Source organism: Eleutherodactylus coqui, chromosome 2 (assembly GCF_035609145.1).
Source record: "Eleutherodactylus coqui strain aEleCoq1 chromosome 2, aEleCoq1.hap1, whole genome shotgun sequence".
NCBI lineage: Eukaryota > Metazoa > Chordata > Amphibia > Anura > Eleutherodactylidae > Eleutherodactylus > Eleutherodactylus coqui.
In genome coordinates, this window is record NC_089838.1 from 31,378,268 (window position 1) to 31,401,024 (window position 22,757).

Below are 22,757 nucleotides of genomic sequence, written 5' to 3' on the forward strand. Positions count from 1 at the left end.
GGTCTTGCCTGATTGTCAACCAGCTGTCCTTACTTGGTATTTGAATAGGGGATGTGAAAATGGACATTATAAACCCTGTAACCTCTTGGCTTAAAGACGATCTGTCACTGGATAAAGTCAGTAGGCCTGGCAGTATGGCTTTGTAGCTGCGGTCCCGCTGGCCCTATCATTTTTTTCCATACTCATCTCCCTTCACTTGGACAAGCTCTCCTTAGGTCTGACTCTCAATGCTCTCAACATGTAAAGGGAAGTCTTGATTAACAGTCAAATGCCACCCACTGTGAATTCTTGGGACTGCCAACTTGACACATTGAGAGTGCCAGGAACCGTAGAAGAGCCCATCCGTATAAAGCCAGGACAGTATAAAAAAAACTAAATGGGGATAGAATCAGCAGGTCTGTGACTGCAGAGCAATGCAGTCAGCCCCTTGGCTTTATCCAATGGCAGGTCTTCTTAAAGGGTTTTTCCAACCCTGATATCAATTTTCGGTACAACCAAGAAAGCTTCTTTGATTCTATTTTTTTTAGATTTGATGCTTCCTTATGCTGATATAATGCATCCCTTGGCATGATCAGGTTTGTTGAAAGGTCATATTTTTAGTTTCTGTGACAGGTCTTGATACTTATTCCCAGCATATGACTGAGCATTTCTGGCCTCGGTTTGAGTGACATCAGCAATCATGCTCAAGGAGCCTGGCAAGTTGAGGGGATGGGATGTAGCAGGAAGCCAAGTAAAATATGAGAGAGTGGCGTCACATCACTTGTGGAGCAACAAAGAGATCGGAGCCATTCGAGTTATGTATGTTAATTGCAAATTGTCATTTGAGTGGGCTAAATGGATGGTATTAAGGAGGTTTGCCCTGGAAAATTGAGTTCAGTTGGCCACAGATAATGGAAAATTAATACCAGAAATGAACAATTTTGTCTACACCTGTCTATATTTGGTCTATTTCTGGCACATTCTAACCTTATGAAGGCTACTACTAATAACCCGTTGAAAATCTAACCTGCTGTCTTGGATAGAAGTTAAAACCCAGGTGAGTTGGTATATTGACCAAATAAATAATTGCGGTAGAGTTACTCTTTATGTCTTAAGGTTCTTTTCTTTGGTTTTCTTTATTAGCGTCCTCTCTACTTATGAATTTATGATCTTTATATTTCAGAACTGACCAGAAGTGGACCCTGTCCATTAGGCCCCGGGAGCAGTAAATGTTTTGTTGGGGCCCTTTATATTCGAGAAACAGGACAAAAACTGAAAGTGAGGATGAGATCTCATCACCCCACGATTAAAGAGAGCAAGACAGAATTACCTGTGGTGGGGCACATTTCTAGTCACGGACACAACAGAACACATGAAAGTTATTATACTTAAAGGCAATTTCAAGTCACAAAGCCATAGAAGAATTTGGGAGTACAAATTTACAACAACTTTTGACACTTTCAATAGAGGCCTAAATTCTTCAGGAGGATTCATGTGTGAATGGGAAGTATTAGAAATCTATAGCAGAGATAAAGCACAGGCCTAGTTATCCCCTAACACTAATTCAGAGACCATAAAACTGTCACATCTTTATCAGTGTGCTATTTAAGTATTCATTTATTTCTCTACTCATCCTGTTCTGATTTTCTTTTAAGTGCAAATTAATCATATCCATGTCTGTGCCTTATCATAAGTATGTGTGTATATATATTCATGCATCTTTAAATCTATTTCATTATGCCTGAGGAAGAACCCTGAGAGGTTCAAAAGCTTGCTATAACATCATGTATTTTTGTTAGCCATTAAAAGGTATGATATCTACAAGCTTCTCTTGCTGAGAACAATCACATTTTGCTCTACTGGCTAACATGGTACTAAACCTTTTTTCATTATAAAACAGAAATGGCCTATTTTGAAACTCATATACACTTGTACGTACTTTGAATAGGAGCTTATTTGTGAATAATCAATAAGTATACCAGTGTACCTTTAAAGACGTGTGGGATGAATGGTGCCTAAAAGTTCAGAATAGCTGCATTCCCTCTCCAACCAGCATAATGATTTCCCAAGGGAGATGGGAAATGACCAGAGGATCACACTGCCTTTCTCTTCTTTATTGAACAGACGTTGAATTCAATGGAAACAGTGCTTGTACTATGAACCAGGGCTGCTGCAATGTGTACAGGGCTGTCTCCTTTTTGCTTTATACACATTCATAGCAGCCAGGTGAACAGGTAATTGGTGGGGATCTAGAGCGGCAGACCTCAACGGACCAACTATTGCTAACCTATCCTGGGGATATAGTGACATTCTTCAAATTAAGGTGCCCATGTACATTAGACTAAAGTTGATGAAAATCCACATTGAACATGTACAGCCAGTTTGAACTACTGCGATGGCCAAAATGAACTACAAGGTGTATGATTGTGTCTGCGCAATGACTAGGCAACAGACGATCGTTCATTCAATGGTTGCTCGATTAGCAGCCTACTGTATTTCTAATGTGTATGGCTAGCTAAAGCAAAAGTCTCTCTAACAACTTCAGCTATAAAATAGTTAACAGTCCATTTTCAGTAGAGCAGCTACGGATTTGCAAAATGTTTGCAAAAACTTTTTGAATGGGTGAAGAACAGGATTGCTATAGTCTTCAGGTCTCTTGACCTATACATTACCGAAATGTACCATTGGTAAACAAAATCAAAGTCGTACTTAGATTATACACATATTTCTTGTGAATTCTTGTTTGCTTAAGGAAGACATCACAGGTTTTGATAAATACGAGCATCAACAGTCGCTGCTTTAAGCAGTGTCTATTTTCTCCATTAGCAGATGGGGAACAGGCCGCATTACATTTCAGCTCTCCTTTGAACAAGATGATTTTCCGACCAAACACTCAGCAGCTGAGCCGTGCTGATGTAGTTACTGGACGGAAAACATCCAGGGAGCCATTTATAGGAAAACATTTTCATTGGTCTCCTGTATGGCTGCACAAGCTCATTCCCCTTTCTCCTCATTTCTCAAAACCAATATTGAACCGAGGACCAGGAATAAATGATCGTGACGCCGTGAGAAGTCTAAGGAGCATTGTCGGAGAAGAACGAAGATACCTATATCCTAAGGAGCCTTAGTGATTTATAGGGCCTTAGAAAATGCACTTATTTCTTGCCCTCCCCCACTCTCTTGCTCTGTTTGAAGTCGATACTCCTGGAAGGGTGGTTTAATTATCTCACTCACACTCCTAAATCTCTTTATGAGAGTATTTGGCTGTAAAGCTCAACATAATTTCAGATATATTGGCTGGAGTGCTGCATGCCAGCTAAAGTAAATTAGCAACTTAAGGGCTGACTCTTTTCTCCGAGCGATCATGCTTGGGTTCCGGTTCTTTCACCGGAGAAGCCGTGTGCTCCCTAATCAACTGTTTAATAAGAGAGGGAGGGCAAGAATTATAGTGGAGAGATGTACGGAGGAGCATACTAATCCATTGTGTAATATCTTGCATAACACTGGTTAAGAAGCCATCGCTTTTCGTCATCTTCTTCCTCCTCTCTTTATTCTGCAATGAAGAATTTTTTTGTGTGCCATTACTATTATTAGACAATATTATATGGGTCTTTTGTTTTCTATTAAGTCATTCTCTACACCCTATACTGACTGAAGATGAAAAACAGATGTAGCAGAGCTGAAGTTAGCATTTTGCTTATGGTAGGTCCTCTAACTTTAGGCCTCTTTTGGTGACAGTGATATCACTGCAAGAAAATCGAATCAGTGTTCTGTGCGATGTCGCTGCATTTTCTCGTGGCGATTTTGTGTCCCTGCAAAGTCCCGCGACTTCGTAGTGCTCTTTTCCCGGTATATTCGGGGGGCTTAACATATAAGTTAAGTTCTTCTTCGAAAATAAGCACTAGGTGCATAAAAAAATCAAAACAATACATCACCTTGGAGCCGTTGTCCGCTCCACCACACGTCTTCTTTGCAGCTCCGGAAGCGCTCCCTGGTCAGGGGGTTAAAAAGCTCTGTCTCCAGGAAGTGCTGCCTTTGATTGGTTCTGGAACACCACAGGTCAGCCAATCAGAGCCAGCGCTCAATGAACAAATCACAGCCATCACATTGAATGACTGTGGCTGTGATTGGTTCATCGAGCGTTGGCCCTAATTGGTTGAGCTGCGGTGCTCGAAAGCCAATTGATTTTGTTGCCCGTGTGAAACCAGCCCTATGTCAGCTGCATAATTTGGCAGCTGTGGCCCCGCTGACACTTTGTTCTCTCTTCTTTTCTCTCTTCTTACCCCTTTTTTATCATATAGACTATCCTTAGATTCAACTCTTTCAAAGTGTCAAGTGGGCGGTAACCAATCTCACCATTAATTAAATATAATGTTATTGATTGAGAGCGGTGGCAGGATCTACCTCTACTGCTGAATTTTGCATTAGAAATTGGTCACCAATCTAAAGCATTGGGAGAGGGAGGGTTGCAGCATTTAAGGGATTCTAGCCTGTTGCCCTGGGTGGGTGTTTTTTTCTGAAATGCACTCTCAACAGAATCTTTTTAAAGGGGGTTTTAGGATTGCAAAAAAATTGCACCAGGGTAGGTAATGGTATAAAACAATAAGATAACCATTACTCACCCTTTTGATATCCCTGTTACATCCGCTGGGTGCAACTCGCGGCAGCACAGACACGGAAGTAGTATCGCGTTCCCACAGGACACGCAACTGAAACACCAAAGGGACAGTGAACTGTAAATGGGAAACTGTACTCACAGACAGACATAACATAGAACTGATATTGGTCAACACACTCATCAAATATCCCTGCTCGCATAAGCAGAGGGAATTGCTGTAATAAATATCGGGAATTAGTTTGTGAATTGACCAAGTCACTTAAGCCGCGAGCCCAGCTTCAAGAGTCCTTGTGTCTCGCGGTCCCTACTCTAACGAGACAACATGAACCAGAACACTGCCTGCAAGTAGAGTGATCAACTCGATAAAGGTGGCCCTGCACTGGAACCAAAGGGCCTCACTAGCCTAGAGATGATACATGATACAGCAGCACAGGACACGGTTTACACACCATGTGATTATTCTCAGTGAGAGAAACCACACCAACACCAACACACTAGGGCTAGCATGCAAGACAGAACAACAGACAACAGGACTGTCCACACCTGATGTATGGCCACCTGCACAGACACTGGACAAGACACTGTTCACACACATAACACATATACAGGCATGCAGAATAACAAAACCCTAGAGTGAAAGGATACTAGCTGATGTATATATATATATATATATATATATATATATATATATATATATATATATATCTGCAGCAGACCCCTGGGCATTGGCTGGCAGGAGGAACTCCACACCCAGCCAGCTCAATGATCCCTCATCTGTGAAGGTGTGCTCCTGGAACCCTGTAGAACAACAGATCCCAGCAGCACAACCTGACAATCCCTCTGTTCAGGGTCACCATTCCAGTTTCTTCCACTCTAATCCCCAAGATGGAATGACATGTGATTTATCATTCATTTGACTGCTGCAGCCAATCACTGGCCTCAGGGGTCACATGAGTCTTGAAATTGGCTGCAGCAGTCAAGTGATGTCATCACTTCCTGTAACAGTAGGAACCGGAGAAGAGAGGACTACAGCGATGGCCTGGAGTACCCAGGTGGAGAATTGATAAGACAGCCAATGCCTCCCCTACCTTGCGCCTCCTCATTTTGCTATGGCAGTGCACAAATCTCCTAGCCTCCAAGAGTCAGCTGATATTTTCAGCTTTGCTACATTTGCACATTTTGCTTTATGTTAATTTTCCACCCTTTTTTTTACTCTGTAACTTGTATGCGTGTTATCCAATCTCATTATTTCTTCCCTAATTTGCATATTTTGACAATATTCCTGAATGGACGCTGCATAGCAAACTCGGTGATTTAACCTTGTAACTAAGTGATCTGTACGTAGCAGCAAACAGCAAGATGTATTCTTTCTTAAGAAATAAGAGAGTTATTTCTTATCACCTCTAAATATTATTGAATTAACATACTGATTGAATTTCTTCTCTGCGGCACCCACCAAAACGTCTGCCTATAAGGTTAGCGCGTGTATTAAATCCTCTCCTTTAATATGAGCTTTTGTATCATCTTTTCAGAGAGTATCAGAGATTTCACGCTACGATGTGTTTTTGAGATAGGGAGAACGCAAGACAGCTGGGTGATACAGGAGCAATCACAAAGGATAGATGCCCATTTAGGTGATGCGATAAGACACTGTGCAAGTGCTTTGGTGATAAAGAGAGAGATTTCTGTTATTATACGTTCAGCAGCGAGAGGTTATTTTAGCAATTCTACAGTCGTCTGGAAAAAAAAAAAAGCGTACAATTAAATTATGGAATCGAAAGAGAGGAACAAAATGTAGATAGGGAACATTTACAGAACATTATGTACAGTAGAAAGGTTGAGAGCATTTCTAACACCGTGCTGCTTCTGCAAATACAGCAAGAAAATGCCAAAGGAGGATCAGCAATAAGGCAACACAGCGTCTGTACAGTCTCACAGTAGCAGTAATGTTCTTCTACATGTCTGGCTGGACTGGGAGGGATAAATGCTAAACAATAAGGATGTTCTAAGGAGATTTTTTTCCCATAGAAGCAATGCTTCCATAATATACCGTCTGACGGAACTAACTGCACTTTTTCTTTCTATATGTGTTAGGTTGTGCTTCTGGGACTGTAGTACTATGGGTTTCCAGGAGCACATTCCCACATGTGTGGCTTGATTGAGTTGCCTGGGTGGGGTGTTCTCCAGCTAGTCAATTATCACCGGTCTGTTGCATATAAATATCAGCCCTCAGGCTGGAGAGAGATGGTTTTCCTCATTCCCTCTTGTGTTTGCATTCATGCTCTGTGGGTGTGAGCTGTGATGTGTTCTGTGTGTCTGAGCGGGTTGCCAGACATGGTGTGCGAATAGGCCTGTTCTGTGTTGTATGCGTTCCATTCTGTGTTAGTGTGAACTGTATTCAGTGCAGCGGATCGTTTACCATCTCTGGGCGAGTTGATGTCCTTAGGTTCCAGTGCAGGGCCGTCCTTATTGGGACGATCGCCCTGCTTGCAGGCAGGTTTCCTGGGTTAGTTGTCATGTTAGAGTAGGGACCCGCAAGACCTTTGAAGTGGGCTTGCAGGCTTAAGTGACTTGGCCAATCCATGAACTAATACCTTGTACATTCTTTAGCAATTCCACCTGTTATGTGTGCAGGTATACACTACCGTTCAAAAGTTTGGGGTCACCCAAACAATTTTGTGTTTTCCATGAAAAGTCACACTTATTCACCACCATGCATTGTGAAATGAATAGAAAATAGAGTCAAGACATTGACAAGGTTAGAAATAATGATTTGTATTTGAAATAACATTGTTTTTACATCAAACTTTGCTTTCGTCAAAGAATCCTCCTTTTGCAGCAATTACAGCATTGCACACCTTTGACATTCTAGCTGTAATTTGTTGAGATAAGCTTGTGAAATTGCACCCCACGCTTCTAGAAGCATCTCCCACAAGTTGGATTGGTTGGATGGGCACTTCTGGCGTACCATACGGTCAAGCTGCTCCCACAACAGCTCAATGGGGTTCAGATCTGGTGACTGCGCTGGCCACTCCATTACCGATAGAATACCAGCTGCCTGCTTCTGCTGTAAATAGTTCTTGCACAATTTGGAGGTGTGTTTAGGGTCATTGTCCTGTTGTAGGATGAAATTGGTTCCAATCAAGCGCTGTCCACTGGGTATGGCATGGCGTTGCAAAATGGAGTGATAGCCTTCCTTATTCAGAATCCCTTTTACCCTGTACAAATCTCCCACATTACCAGCACCAAAGCAACCCCAGACCATCACATTACCTCCACCATGCTTAACAGATGGCGTCAGGCATTCTTCCAGCATCTTTTCATTTGTTCTGCGTCTCACAAATGTTCTTCTTTGTGATCCAAACACCTCAAACTTGGATTCATCCGTCCACAACACTTTTTTCCAGTCTTCCTCTGTCCAATGTCTGTGTTCTTTTGCCCATCTTAATCTTTTTCTTTTATTGGTCAGTCTCAGATATGGCTTTTTCTTTGCCACTCTGCCCTGAAGCCCAAAATCCCGCAGCCGCCTCTTCACTGTAGATGTTGACACTGGTGTTTTGCGGGTACTATTTAATAAAGATGCCAGTTGGGTACCTGTGAGGCGTCTGTTTCTCAAACTAGAGACTCTAATGTGCTTATCTTCTTGCTTAGTTGTGCAACGCGGCCTCCCACTTCTTTTTCTACTCTGGTTAGAGCCTGTTTGTGCTGTCCTCTGAAGGGAGTAGTACACACCGTTGTAGGAAATCTTCAATTTCTTAGCAATTTCTCGCATGGAATAGCCTTCATTTCTAAGAACAAGAATAGACTGTCGAGTTTCAGATAAAAGTTCTCTTTTTCTGGCCATTTTGAGCGTTTAATTGACCCCACAAATGTGATGCTCCAGAAACTCAATCTGCTCACAGGAAGGTCAGTTTTGTAGCTTCTGTAACGAGCTAGACTGTTTTCAGATGTGTGAACATGAATGCACAAGGGTTTTCTAATCATCAATTAGCCTTCTGAGCCAATGAGCAAACACATTGTACCATTAGAACACTGGCGTGATAGTTGCTGGAAATGGGCCTCTATACACCTTTGTAGATATTGCACAAAAAACCAGACATTTGCAGCTAGAATAGTCATTTACCACATTAGCAATGTATAGAGTGCATTTGTTTAAAGTTAGGACTAGTTTAAAGTTATCTTCATTGAAAAGTACAGTGCTTTTCCTTCAAAAATAAGGACATTTCAATGTGACCCCAAACTTTTGAACGGTAGTGTATATGGTGAGTGTTTTTGGTTATTTGTCAGTCATGATTTACGTCTGTATTCCATCCTATATCTGTTCCACCTGCTCCCTTGTTTGGTAGGCGCACAGTTCATGTTTATTCGTCCTACTCATCTGTTGGTGGGCGAACACCCGAAAAGTGCCCCTTCCCATTCATTCATTGGTAGGTGGACATTAGGGGCTTGTTTTTCTCTCTGTTCCTGCGTTTAGCCACCCATAAAACAAGCTGACATGTTCGTTTTGACTGCATTAGTACTATGTGATCCCAGAGTCCCATTGGCAGTCCAGGAAAAACAACAATATGTTTCCCACTGAAAAACATAGAGTATGGCCCCATAGTTGTGTACAGTATGGCCTCATAGTGGTGTACAGTAGGGTTACAGATGCATAAATGGATGTTTTGCATCACCATAGAGCTTGGAATTGGATTGAGTGATAATATGCATATTCATGAGCCCCAAATCATAGACATGCTAATTTTATCCCTAGCTCATTGTTATTCCACCATGGCAAAGGTCATTTTCAGGGTGGATTTACATGGAAGATATACACTTGCAAATTCCATCCAGTTGCCATATAGAGTGTCATATTGCCCATGTAAATACAACTCTATCAAAAGACAAATATACTTTAAATGGGGGCAGTTATATGAGTGTTATGAAAACCAGGCCGTTTCACAGTTTGTCGAGCTAGGAAAATATGACCGCTTGGATTTCATAGCATAGCTTTCTTTTATGCATTGGCAACTGTGTGTAACAATCCCGGCTGGACACAAGATGGCAGAACTGGACTTTTAACTACAGCAGTCACCTTTCCTGGGTACTAACAGTGTCTCTCAGCACTCAGATAACCCCAGGACTTACAGTAGAGCCTAATGATGTAACAACCGGACAGGCGATTGGGCAATAATATGAAGCACGTATCAACACTATTAGGTAATAAAATGCAAGAAAGGAACTCACCAATACATAGCAGAAAAAGAATGGAGATTGTAATCAGATGATGGCACAAACAGATGATGGTGATGGCAGTCATATAATGGAGAAGACTGATGATGGTGATGCTTATCAAATAATGCAGCACATAGATGATGCTAAAGAGAAAATAACAAACTGACAAGAACTAGCTTTCTCAAAGTTTTTACCTAATCTACCCTGAATGCTCATCCTAATCCTAGACAGCACTGTCCCTGAGGATCCATAAAGACATTCCCAATGGAAACCCTATCTGAAACACTGACCCTGACAAACAATAAGAGGGCACAAAGACCCACAGACAAGAAAGCTAAACCGAGCAGTGCTGAATTAAGAAGCGAGGCTTGAGTGTTCCTCTGTAAGCTCATTCATTGGCTGTTCGGTTTGCTTATGCAAACATAAAAATGCTTGATGCTCAGTGGTACAGTACCCAGTTTAAATGAGAAAACATGCAGCCAATTAATGACAGCTGCATGGGGATGAACGATCATATTACCAATCGGTCGTTCTCAGAGCATATATCTGCTGGTATAAACAGAGCTAATGAACACTGACCGACATTGACTGAATGGTAGCACGGGCAGATTCTGCTTTTGTAAAAGGACCATTATATTCCTTTTACACTGGCCAATTATCGGTGCCGAGTATCCCTCAGAGTGTTTGTTTGCCTTACAAATGGGTTATGTAAAGGGACCAATGAGCAGCCAATGCATGAGCAAGTGCTCACTTGTCAACTAAATGGTTCATTTATGTGATCATAAAAATGCTCACTGTTCAACTGTATATCTCCCTATCTGAATATGGGGATGTATAGCCGGCCTATGGGGACGAACAATCGTATTAGCAATATAAAAAGGTAATAAAAACGAGCACCAATCAACATGTCTATCAATCTACGCTCATTGCATTGGCCTGAAAATTAGGTCTGTGTAAAAGGACCATAAAAAACAAGGATGGGACTAGGTATAGCCAAATAAGCAAAACTACACTGATAAGAAACATGCTAGACCAGGAACAAGATACTAGAAGCACAGACGGAATACTGGATATAAGTGCACATAACGTATGCTATAACTAGCAACCCTTTGCAGAAGCCAGGGATATTTAAAGAGAGACTAACCAATGAGGATATCCTCTCCAAACAAGCCTGAACTGCAGTAGTGTGGTCAACAGACCCACTCTAATGGTTCATCCATAGGACAGTTGCCCCAACAACAATCTACGATACAGCATGAAAATCCCTGCTGATTGCAAAAAAATAACATCAGTCTTTGCAAACATCTGGAAAACATAGTGATAGTGATACTTTCTGTACTTATCATGCGTGCACCAGAACTTGCTTAATCTTTTGAGGAGGGTATTTAATCTATGCACCAATATAAAATTGCCTGCCTCAATGACCAATATTAATAATTCCTTTTTTTTTAAAAAATGTAAATCTTGCAATACCCCTCCATACCACGTGGTGCAGCACATGTGCATAAAACCACGTTCACTCAGGCATACGTACTACTATACTTTGCAACTTAAAGTGCGTTTAACACAAAGATGATCGCTCAAAAGATGGTTTTTGAGCGATCATGTTGCATAAACTACTAATTGGTACTAATGCCTATTAGTACCAATTAGTAGTGTGTGAGCCGCCGAGAGCTTAATCAGGGAATAGGCCACCCACTCTTCTCTGAATAAATCCTTTTTGTTCTGCTGGCAGGGCTGACAGCTGAGACAATGCAATCAGCTGTTATCAGCGGTCCCCGGGCAGAACACAGCGTGCGGTCCTGCTTATCAGCTGTTCTGATGAATGACGGATTTCAAGTTGAACTGACATCCATTGTTCGGCAGAAAACTGAAAGATGGGCACATTGACATGCAACAATTATCCTCAAAAGATGGCTTTTGAGCGAATTTTGAGCGATAATCGTTGTGTCTAAATGGGCCCTTAGTTGTAAATATATTTAGAATGTTTTCCCTTTGTTGTGCAGCAGCACACACAACCCGAATATTTATTTCCATAAGGAATCCAAAATCAAATATTAGCCTGTGATAAGTGACATTTTGATGCATGCTACATCTGTATTATTACTATCTAGAGCAATTAGATTCGATTTGTATTGCAAAACACATACGAGTTGACTACACGTAACAGCATATTCATCAAGATGTAGGGGCAAACTATATGACAGCTGAGACCAATAAACATTGCAGTCACACAAGCTGTTCATCCCTGCAGAATGCCCCAGCCCCTCCAGCAATGCCAGCTATGCCGGGTGCCTGTTACAAGGAGAAGGGATGGGTATACAATGGCATACTTGGCAGTTCATGTATTGCTATGTACAATTTGTTCTCGTAAAAGGCTTGCACGTTCGTATTGATAAAGGATTTCCCACTGGTGTAAGAGTGATCCATTCTAATCAACAGAGTGTGAAGCGCAGCTGCTAGCCTTTCTGTGCATGACTACACTCACACTACAGGGACCTGAGAGTGAAGGGAGAACACGGGGCGAGATGGAGGCAGGCAGAGGGAGACGGTTATTTGTGAGCGCTATATTCTAGTCTTGAAAATAATCAGTTGCACCAGATGCCCCTTGGGGTCAGAGCTGAAATTTTCCTATTATTGTTTTCATGTTTTATTCCTCAGCAGCGTCAAATAAATTGAGTACCACAAACAACATTGGAAAGAACAGGCAAAAGTTTAAGGGAAAGTAGATACAGAAGTACTATAAATTATATATACGATGCTTCTGAAAACAAGGCTCCTTAGTGATGTTAACCACTTGCCATTATACCGTTGCAATCAATATTATTCAACCCCCATTACAAATTAGATTTACTTGCCAAAGTTACACATTTTTAGCTATTTGCCAAAAAAATAATCAAAACAGAAGAATTTAAATAGTTAAACATAACGACTGTAACTAGTGCTTTCTTCGAAAATGCCACTTTTAATGGCTTCTGACAACGTTCCTGAAGAATCTTAGCCCTTTCCTCATGGGCAATGCCCTCCAGTTCACTGATATTCTTGGGTTTATGTGCTGCGACTGCCTTCTTCAAATCCCACCAAATCCATGGGGTTCAAGTCAGGCAAATGTGGCGGTCACTTCAGGATGTAACATAGTATGTTAGGCTGAAAGAAGACTATGCCCATCCTGTTCAGCTTGCTTCCACCCCCTGTTGTTGATCCAGAGGAAGGCAAAAAAAAAAACACCCAATGAGGCAGAAGTTAATTTAGCCCATTTAAAGGGGGGGGGGGGGGGGGATTTCTTCCCGACTCCATAATGGCAGTCAGAATAATCCCTGGATCAACATTTTGAAAGTTCCTACCTGACTCCAAGACCCGGATTAACAACCCCGTTGGTTATTTAGTGTCTATATCCTGTAATATCATAGCACTCTAGAAGGAGATCTAGTCCCCTCTTAAACTCCAATATCAATTTGGGGGGGGGGGGGGGTTCCAGGACTTTTTCTGAAACCAAGCATTGGTGGACTTTGAGGAATGCTTGGGATCATCATCCTGTTAGAAGGTCCAATGAAGCCCAAGCTTTCCTACATCTACATTCCTGCGTATACCCTCTGGTACCATATTAAGGAAATCGTGACCAAATGTATCAGCTGCCTCTTAGCTGAGACTATTTCTAGAGTTATGGTCCCTGCCTTGAAGACCAGGTCCCGATTGGTGGAATGAAAGGATGAAAGCTGAGGAAGCCCAGGTGCTGCCCCTGGATCTAGCTCCAAGTCAAATTAGTTCTGAGGCATAGTCGATCCACTATTGCTATCATGACACTAATACTTAGTTATCTTCATAAGGTCTATGGTTTATCCCACCCCATTTACTACTATGAGACAAAGGGAGATTAATGCGTTGGGCAATATTCCTCCGGCCCATATTACTGAATGCTGTGCACCGTCGCTTCATTCATATGGGAAACTTGGGTTAATGGGGTATTCTGGGGATTCAAAGTGAAATTTATACGCTTCATAAGGCGATAACACTTAATTTTGCAATGCAATGTTATGACTTGTTTTACAAAGCTGCAGAGATATTACTTTATCTGTGGTCTCCATCCGCTTAGTTCTCCATTGGTATTCAATGGTTAGGACCTGTATACTCCGCAGTGCCTTCAAATTCTGTAAGCCAACGCAGTTTGTGCAGTGTGATTCCACATTCGTCAGTAACTAGCAATGGGACATTGTAGGAGATGTAGTTTTTACATTTCCGGTGCCCATTTTTAATAACAATGTGGAAATCTGAAGCTTTTTGGAAAGCAGGGGTGAAGCAGGTCAGCCGAGTAGACTGGAATACTCAGAGATTCTATCAAAATTGGGATGATTCACCTTGGTAAAAAGACGGTTAAGGGGCGACCGAATAACTATGTATAAATATATTAGGGGACAATACAAGGATCTCTCCCATGATCTGTTTATACCCAGGACTGCGACGGTAACAAGAGGGCATCCGCTACATCTAGAGGAAAGGGGGTTTCATCACCAACATAGAAGGGGGTTCTTTACTGTAAGAGCAGTGAGACTGTGGAACTCTCTGCCTGAGGACGTGGTGAAGGCAAAATCCATAGAGGAGTTTAAGAAGGGACTAGATGTCTTTCTAGAACGGTATGATATTACAGGATATAGACATTAGGTGACCAGCGGGGTTGTTGATCCGGATCTTGGAGTCAGGTGCGAACTTTCAAACGTTGATCCAGGGATTATTCTGTCTGCCATTAAGGAATGGACTAATTGGCTTCTGCCTCACTTTATTTTATTTTTTGCCTTCCTCTGGATCCACAAGGTGGTGTAGAAACAGGCTGAACTACATGGAATTTGTCTCCCTTCAGCCTGACATACTATGTTGCAACATGTGTACATTGACTTCCACTGAGTGCCGATATCGGAAACAGATATGGTGTACAAAACTTTTTTTGAACTCAAGTAAATTCTAGTATTTGAGAATTCAGATTAGTAGGAAGAAAATACATCCTCTCCCGGTAGTGTAGAATAATTCAGCACTTTGGGGGTTAAACCTAACCCGCCCGCATCCACTTTTCACCGGACTGCGGGACTCAGGGCAGTGATGCAGCCTACTTATGTATAAGTACATCTCGTTAAGTTTACTGTACTCTTCCCTGTACTAACGAGCTATGGGATAGTGGCCGAGGGAAGATGGAATCAAACTGCCCTGGTGTTTATTGCAAGACAGATGGGGTCTGCAGATTACAATCGAATGTATGTTTAATCAGTTGTTGGGGCTCTCATTTCACAGGCCTCTATATATCCCTGGGCCAGTCCAATTGTACATTATGGATGGTCTTCTGCGGTAATAGGTTATTGATGTGTTACCCTGGGCTCTGTTGTGGTAGGTTAATTGTTAGTGCTGAATGATTACTTTCTGCCCCCCTCCCTTGTTATGTGTAATGTATCAGTGATGCTCCCATATTACATCTTGTGGGGGTTCTGCCGTAATTTCATAGTATCGTGCTGGTCAGAACTTATGTACATGAGTACAAATCATGCGGGAATAAAGTTGCACCGTGGCGAATACATTTTATGTGACTGTCTGGCTTTACTTAATGAGACAATAAAATCAACTGGCATGGTCTTATATCACCCGGTGGAATCATCTTTGCATCGCTTGAATAATACAAATATGATGAAAGATATTATATAAAGTACAGGTTTGGCAGAGCCGAGTTTGACAGCTGCAGTAAAGCTGCGGCTCTTATTTTTGTAACTCAAACTGATATTACCAGTTGCTATATGTGCTTTTACACGGGACTGGGGGTGAATCGGGAAGCTATCATGGCACATAAGGGATTGAAATAGCCCCAAGTGGTTATAAGGGAGAGATACAAAGGAGTTAGAGAATTAGAGCCAGGAACTGGTCCCTCGGGTTAACTGTTTTTTTTTTTTTGGTGGGGGGGGGGGGGGTTTGCATTATCGCTGGGCCACTGGCGCAACTATAGGGGATGCAGAGGATGCGGTTGCCCCCGGGAGCAGGAGCCTTAAGGGGGCCCATAAGGTCTCTCCATTTAGGGAGCCCAGTACTATGAATAAAGCATTATAGTTGGGGGCCCCATTACAAATTTTGCATTGGGGCCCAGAAGCTTTAAGTTACGCCTCTGTCGCTGGCCATGGTGACCATTATTCCTGTACTAGTAGTATCACTGTACTATGAGATCACTGTGCACGTTATCTCACTATTGTCACATCACAATATGCATTATTCTTATTCTGTGACATCAATAACCCATTATTATGACATCACTATGTGCATTATCCCTGTACTTTGACATCTCTGTAAATACTATCACTGTACTATGACATCACTGTGCACATTAACCTACTTTTGTGACATCACCATGTGCATTATCCCTATGCTGTGACATCAATATGTGCTCATTATCCCAATATTGTGACATCACTGTGTGCATTATCCCTGTACTTTGACATCTCTGTAAATAGTATCACTGTACTATGATATCACTGTGAACATTAACCCATTATTGTGACATCACCATGTGCATTATCCCTGTGCTGTGACATCAATATGTGCTCATTATCCTAATACTGTGACATCACTGTGTGCATTATGCCTGACCATGACATCACAGTGCACGTTACCTCACTGCTGTGACATCACTGTGTGTATTATCAATGTACTGTGACAACACTGTGTCTATGTATTAGGGCGGCTTCACACGAGCCTTTGTGCAAAAACCCTCGCTCTGTGTGATGTTCTTGCATATCAACGAGGCTGTTGAAGTTGATTTGCGCACGTGTCAGCGGATATTACTGCACTTTTTGTGCACGCAAGGCCAGCTCACACGTGCAACTGACCTACCCGTTCTGTGGATTTAATGGCTATTTCTGCCTAATAAGGTCCAGATCTGTTCATTCCCCCGCATTTTGCACAGTGTCACACCCTTCCCCTTGCGTAGTTGTGTACCCCCTATAGACTTCTAGGGGACTTTTACTGCACAAAATGCAGAAAATAGAGTAGGTCCTACTTTTTACTGTGCGCAAAAGACTTTAATGAGCATGAACCCATTGAAATCAATGGGTTCTATTCTCTGTGCTTAGCACACAAATATTTTCCATGCGCAAAAATGCTCGTATGAAGCAGCCCTTAGGGAGACCAAAAAAACTTATAACTTCACTTATTCTGAATTTACTGCTTAAAATGGTCATGTGGAATGGAGCCCCATTGATTTGTGCCCACGGCTACTCGTTAAGCCCCTTCATAGGACTGCAGATACGCCTACTCTATTACTGTAGTCCAAAGAGTTATTGGGTTGCTCCGAAAATATGAGCAGTCGTGAGTTAAATAACAAAGTTAGCTTTGCCGCGCTGCAGATACTGCAGGATACTAACAGGAGGACACTTCAATCATTGGATAGATACCGGCCAAACTGCCTTTTGCAATGCAGAGAATTACAGAACAGCATGCTGCTCAGTAAACAACTTCCATCATCCAGACAAGAGACTCAGCAATTCTTCTGTTATTTCCACTGTCTGTTAATGGTGAATGCCCTGCATAATGCTTGGAGCTGGACTGTCCTGCATACATTCTGCTGCATACATTGAGCTCCTATGTAATGCAGAATTATACTGTATGCATGTATCATTAATGCAAGTAGATACCCACAGTCTGTATTTCTCAGTTGCAGATGTGTTACAGAAAGAAGATAAGCTCATTCTTTACAATGGCTGCGACAACTCTGCATTACTCATTATGACCACTATGTGAGGTAGGGTGTTCTGAGTTGCAGGTATGAAAATGACAACGGCTTGAAATACAAAGTATATTTGAAAGTTCCAAAACTTTCTGATATAACTATAATGATTGCACTTCCTTAAAGGGGTTTTCCAGGCAGCGTCTGCTGTCATTGCTGGGATACACCAGGGTCAGAGCAACAGCTTGCACTCCGACCCCAATGTAATCCGGCACTGAAAGTGGGTGCTACCTGGAAACCCTCTTTAAACGTGTACTAAAAGAATGGCTCATAAAGCTCATCATGCGTACTACAGATGAGCGTACCTGTCCGACCATGCATCACAGCAATCTATGTTACTGTGAGTGCAGGTCAGTAGACATGTGGTTGGGCCAGCTTACTAGTCCGCATTACAGATGTATAAATGCACCCATTATACACTGGTGTGAAACTGGCCTCTTTGTACATTTGGAGGCCCAGAACCTGGATCTAAACATGTAGCTTTTACAACACTGAGATCTATTGGCTACTGAGCAGGCACTCGCTGGGGTAGATGTGGGGGTGGATGGTAGTTTGGAAGTGCAGGATGAGCAGGCATCTAGCTGGGTGACAGTTAGAAGGAGGGTATAGAGAAAAGGTCAGGGAGGCTAGTCCTGAACTGACACACTCCAAAAAGTTTGTAAAGTTGGCGGACAATGAGAATGCCATTACAGGATTAGTTCTGCTGCAGCATGATATGGCCTCTGATAGCCAGGGGGATGTGTTCTCTTCCTCTTACTCAAGTTCAACACATTGCGAGACTGGTTGACAGATTATTGGGAGAGGCTGGTGAGGAACCAGCAGTCATGGTACACATTGACATAAATGGCAAAGTTAGAGGTATGTGGAAGATTCTTAAAAACTATTTCAGGTAACTTGGATGTAAGTTTAGGGCAAGGACCTCGAAAGTAATTGTTGCGGCGGTTCTGGGATTGCTGCCTTGCTGATAGTCTGGTGCAGGTTTTGCAAGTGGTTTTTCATCTTTTGGCTCCAGTAGGTATGGTATTAGGTAAGACATACTTAGTCGCGCCTGTGGGTAATTGTCAGGGCTATTTAGCTTGGCTTGATACTGAGCTGAATTGCTGTTGAATCTTCAGTCTGGCTCTGACTGCGGTTGCAGTCAGAGCTTCGTCCTGCATCTCTCATTTGCCTGCCGCATCTCAAAGCTAAGTCTGTGATTGTTTTCATTTTGATATTATTTCTTATGTTATTCTCTTGTCTCGCGTAGGGTTAACAAAGGGCTGAGGTACGAGGTCAGGTACGTCCTTGTCAGGACGAATTGCCTGTGTTCAGGCAGGTCCTGTCCCTGTGTTTGTTTAGATAGGGATAGAGTTCCCATGCTTTGGTTAACTATTGTTTTGACTCAGTTTGTGTGCATTTGTGCAAGGTCTCCGGGTTACAACGGCGTGGCATTAGCTGTACATCCGCAGCACAGATAACAAGAATCTAGACAGGTACGCAGAGGTCACTGACTGGGCACTGGGTCTGATTCTGCTGCGGGATCCCGCATGCAGAATCCGACCTGGCCGTGTGCATTCTGTCTTAACATTCTTAGTATACCCTGGACTTCACCTATTCATATCCGCTCTTGCTGACAACTTTATCTTCCAAAACGAAGAAGAGAAAACATGGGGGGGATCTGCTATCTTAGACCTAATTCTTACCAAAAGAGAGGGAATGGTTGAGGAAGTAAGAGTGGCTGGGACTTTAGGAGGCAGTGATCATGCTATCCTTGAATTTTGGATAAAAAGGGAAGGAAGACCTGAGAAAACTCAAACCTCAAGGTTGGATTTCAGAAAGGCAGATTTCAATGGACTCAGAAAGAGGATAGGAAGAATCCAATGGCTGGATGTTCTTAAGGACAGAAATGTCCAAGAAGGTTGGGAAAATTGCAAAATAAGATTCTGAAAGCAATCGTTAACAATCCCTAAAAGAAGGAAGAATGGGAAGCATTTAAAAAGACCAGGATGGATGAACACAGAACTTGCACACACGTTAAAAAGGAAGAAATATGTTTATCAAATGGAAAGAGGGGGAAATAGCTAAAGAAGAATATAATGGGGTGTGCAGAAACTGTGGGGAAAATGTCAGAAAAGCTAAAGCTTATAATGAATTGAGACTTGCAACAGAGCCCAAAAGCACTAAAAAGAATTTGGGGGGTATGTCAAAAGCAAAAGAAAAGTCAAAGATGCTATTGGATGCTTACAGGATGAAAATGGGGAATTTGTTAAGAATGATGTTGAGAAGGCCGAACGTTTAAATTTCTATTTTGTATCTGTTTTCTCTCAGAAAGTAGATGGAACATCAACTGATCTTCCTTGTGCTATTGCGGGAATAAAAGAATGCAGGCTCTATATAAGCTGAAAGATAGTTAGGGAACACTTAGCTAACTTAAATTAGTTCAAGTCTCTAGGTCCAGATGAATTACAGCCTAGGATACTAAAGGAAGCAGCGGAGGTAATTGCTGAACCACTCGCTCTAATCTTTGAAAATTCCTGGAGAACAGGAGAAGTCCCAGAAGATTGGAAAAGTAGCCAAAAGGCAAACGCAATTCTGGGATGTATTAAGAGATGCAAAGAGTCTAGATCACGTGAGGTAATTATCCCCCTCTACTCTTCCTTAGTCAGACCTCATCTAGAATACTGTGTCCAGTTCTGGGCACCGCACTTTAAAAAAGACATGGAAAAACTGGAGCAAGTTCAGAGAAGAATTACCAAGATGGTGAGCAGTCTGCAAATCATGTCCTATGAGGAACGGTTAAAGGATCTGGGAATGTTTAGCTTGCAAAAAGGAAGGCTGAGTGGAGACTTAATAGCTGTCTACCAATATCTGAAGGGCTGTCACAGTACAGAGGGATTTTTTGTTTTTTATGTATATATTTCTATTTTATTCTGTACATTTTCTTTTTACTTATTTTTGTAACTAACATTTTTAGGGCTTACTACACACGGGCGACAAAGTCGCGCAATTTTGTAGCGTTGCTACAATGCTACAAATCGCATGTATGTGAAGCCCATGCTTTCCTATGGGTTAATTTACACATGCAATGTTTTATAGTATGCAACAACCCGACACATAAACCTTGTGGGTCCAGCAATACGCCCGTGACACGCGAGGTTTTGTAGCCCATGTTTTCTATGGAGCCCTCCTCACTGTTGCATTGCATCGCACGAAAACGGGATTTTCGTGCGATGCGATACAACTTTGACATTAGGAAATCCTACTGTCAAAGACCTATTCCAAGCCCTGGCTTCAGGAAAGAAAAAACACATACATCACCTCTCCAGCGCTGTCAACCTGTCTGCATCTTCTCCAAGCGCTCGATGAAACAATCACAGCCATTCATCGAGCGCTGGCTGTGATTGGCTAAGCATCAGCCAATCACAGCCAGCGCTTTTAGGAGGCCAGAACAGATGAAGAAGACCAGTATTGGGGACCAGGAAGAAGCTACAGAGGAGCTTCTAGGTGATGTATGCTTTTTTATTTTTTTTTGTTCTGCAGTTAGGGTATATTTTCGGGAAGGGGCTTATATTTCAAACCCTTCCCCGAAAATCCTCGCATGTGGTGCTACAAAGTCGCGTGAGTTTGTAGCGCTACAAAATCGTGATATTGTTGCGAGAAGATGCAGCGATATTGCACGGACCAGCGAAGCGATATCTCTGCGATTTTCCCGCGGTGCTGCTGTGTCGCGCGTGTGAAGGAGGCCTGACATCTATATCCGCCATGACGTCATACAAAACCTCTGGGGGGTCATTTACATTTTTTTTTTTTATTTCATACTTTTCCACTGTACAGTACTTTTCCCCAGTTACAGGGAAACACATCCCTCTGTAGTAACAATAGTCACTAACAGAGCTGATCAGGGTCTACTAAAGTCCTGCATCTCTCCTGTGACAGAGGGCAGCTGGCGGTCAAGTGATCATCATGTCACACAGTGAAAGTAATACATCCACTTTCATTCTTTAGTACATAGCCCTCATTGGGACTGATAAAAATTGTAAAAATGCAGTAAGCGTAATTCATTTCTAAAAAATGTTTACGTAATAAAAAATATCGAACATTCAAAAAGAGCTCATTTTCCCTTAAAAAAACAAATAAAAGAAATATAATTGGGATTGCTGCATCTGTAAAAGTCTGAACTATTAAGATTAGAGATGAGCGAACGTATTCGTCCGAGCTTGATATTCGTGCGAATATTAGGGTGTTTGGGATGTTCGTTATTCGTAACGAACACCATGCGGTGTTCGGGTTACTTTCACTTCCTTCCCTGAGACGTTAGCGCGCTTTTCTGGCCAATTGAAAGACAGGGAAGGCATTACAACTTCCCCCTGCGACGTTCAAGCCCTATACCACCCCCCTGCTGTGAGTGGCTGGGAAGATCAGATGTCACCCGAATATAAAAGTCGGCCCCTCCCGCGGCTCGCCTCAGATGCCTTGTGAGTTAGATGAGGGACAGTGCTGCTGGTACCGGAACTGCTGTAGGGAGATAAATAGCAGTTAGTGTAGGCTTCAAGAACCCCAAAGGTCCTTATTAGGGCCAGTAATACCTGTGTGTTGGCTGCTGTTAGCAGTGACTTTTTTTTTTTCTTCTCAAAATCGCCTCTGCAGAGCGTTGCACCCGGCATTAGGGACAGAAGTGTTGGATAGGCAGGGAGAGTGTTAGGAGTGAGTGTAGCCTTCAAGAACCTCAACGGTCCTTTCTAGGGCCATATTTAACCGTGTGCAGTACTGTGCTGGCTGCTGTTAGCTGTGCTGCATTTTTTTTTTTCCTCAAAATCGCCTCTGCAGAGCATTGCACCCGGCATTAGGGACAGAAGTGTTGGATAGGCAGGGAGAGTGTTAGGAGTAAGTGTAGCCTTCAAGAACCTCAACGGTCCTTTCTAGGGCCATATTTAACCGTGTGCAGTACTGTGCTGGCTGCTGTTAGCTGTGCTGCATATTTTTTTTTTTCTCAAAATCGCCTCTGCAGAGCATTGCACCCTCCATTGATACTACAGGGAAAGAATTGTGTAGGCAGGGCCACAACACAGTTATTATTCATTGAATATACGCAGTGGGTCCTTTTGGTGTAAAAAAAAGGGAAAAGAAATCTATTTGTCCTGCCTCTGTCCGTCCTAAACGCCGGTGGACACGTGTGAGCTGCGTGTACAACTTTAAAAAATCAGACGCACCCAGCTA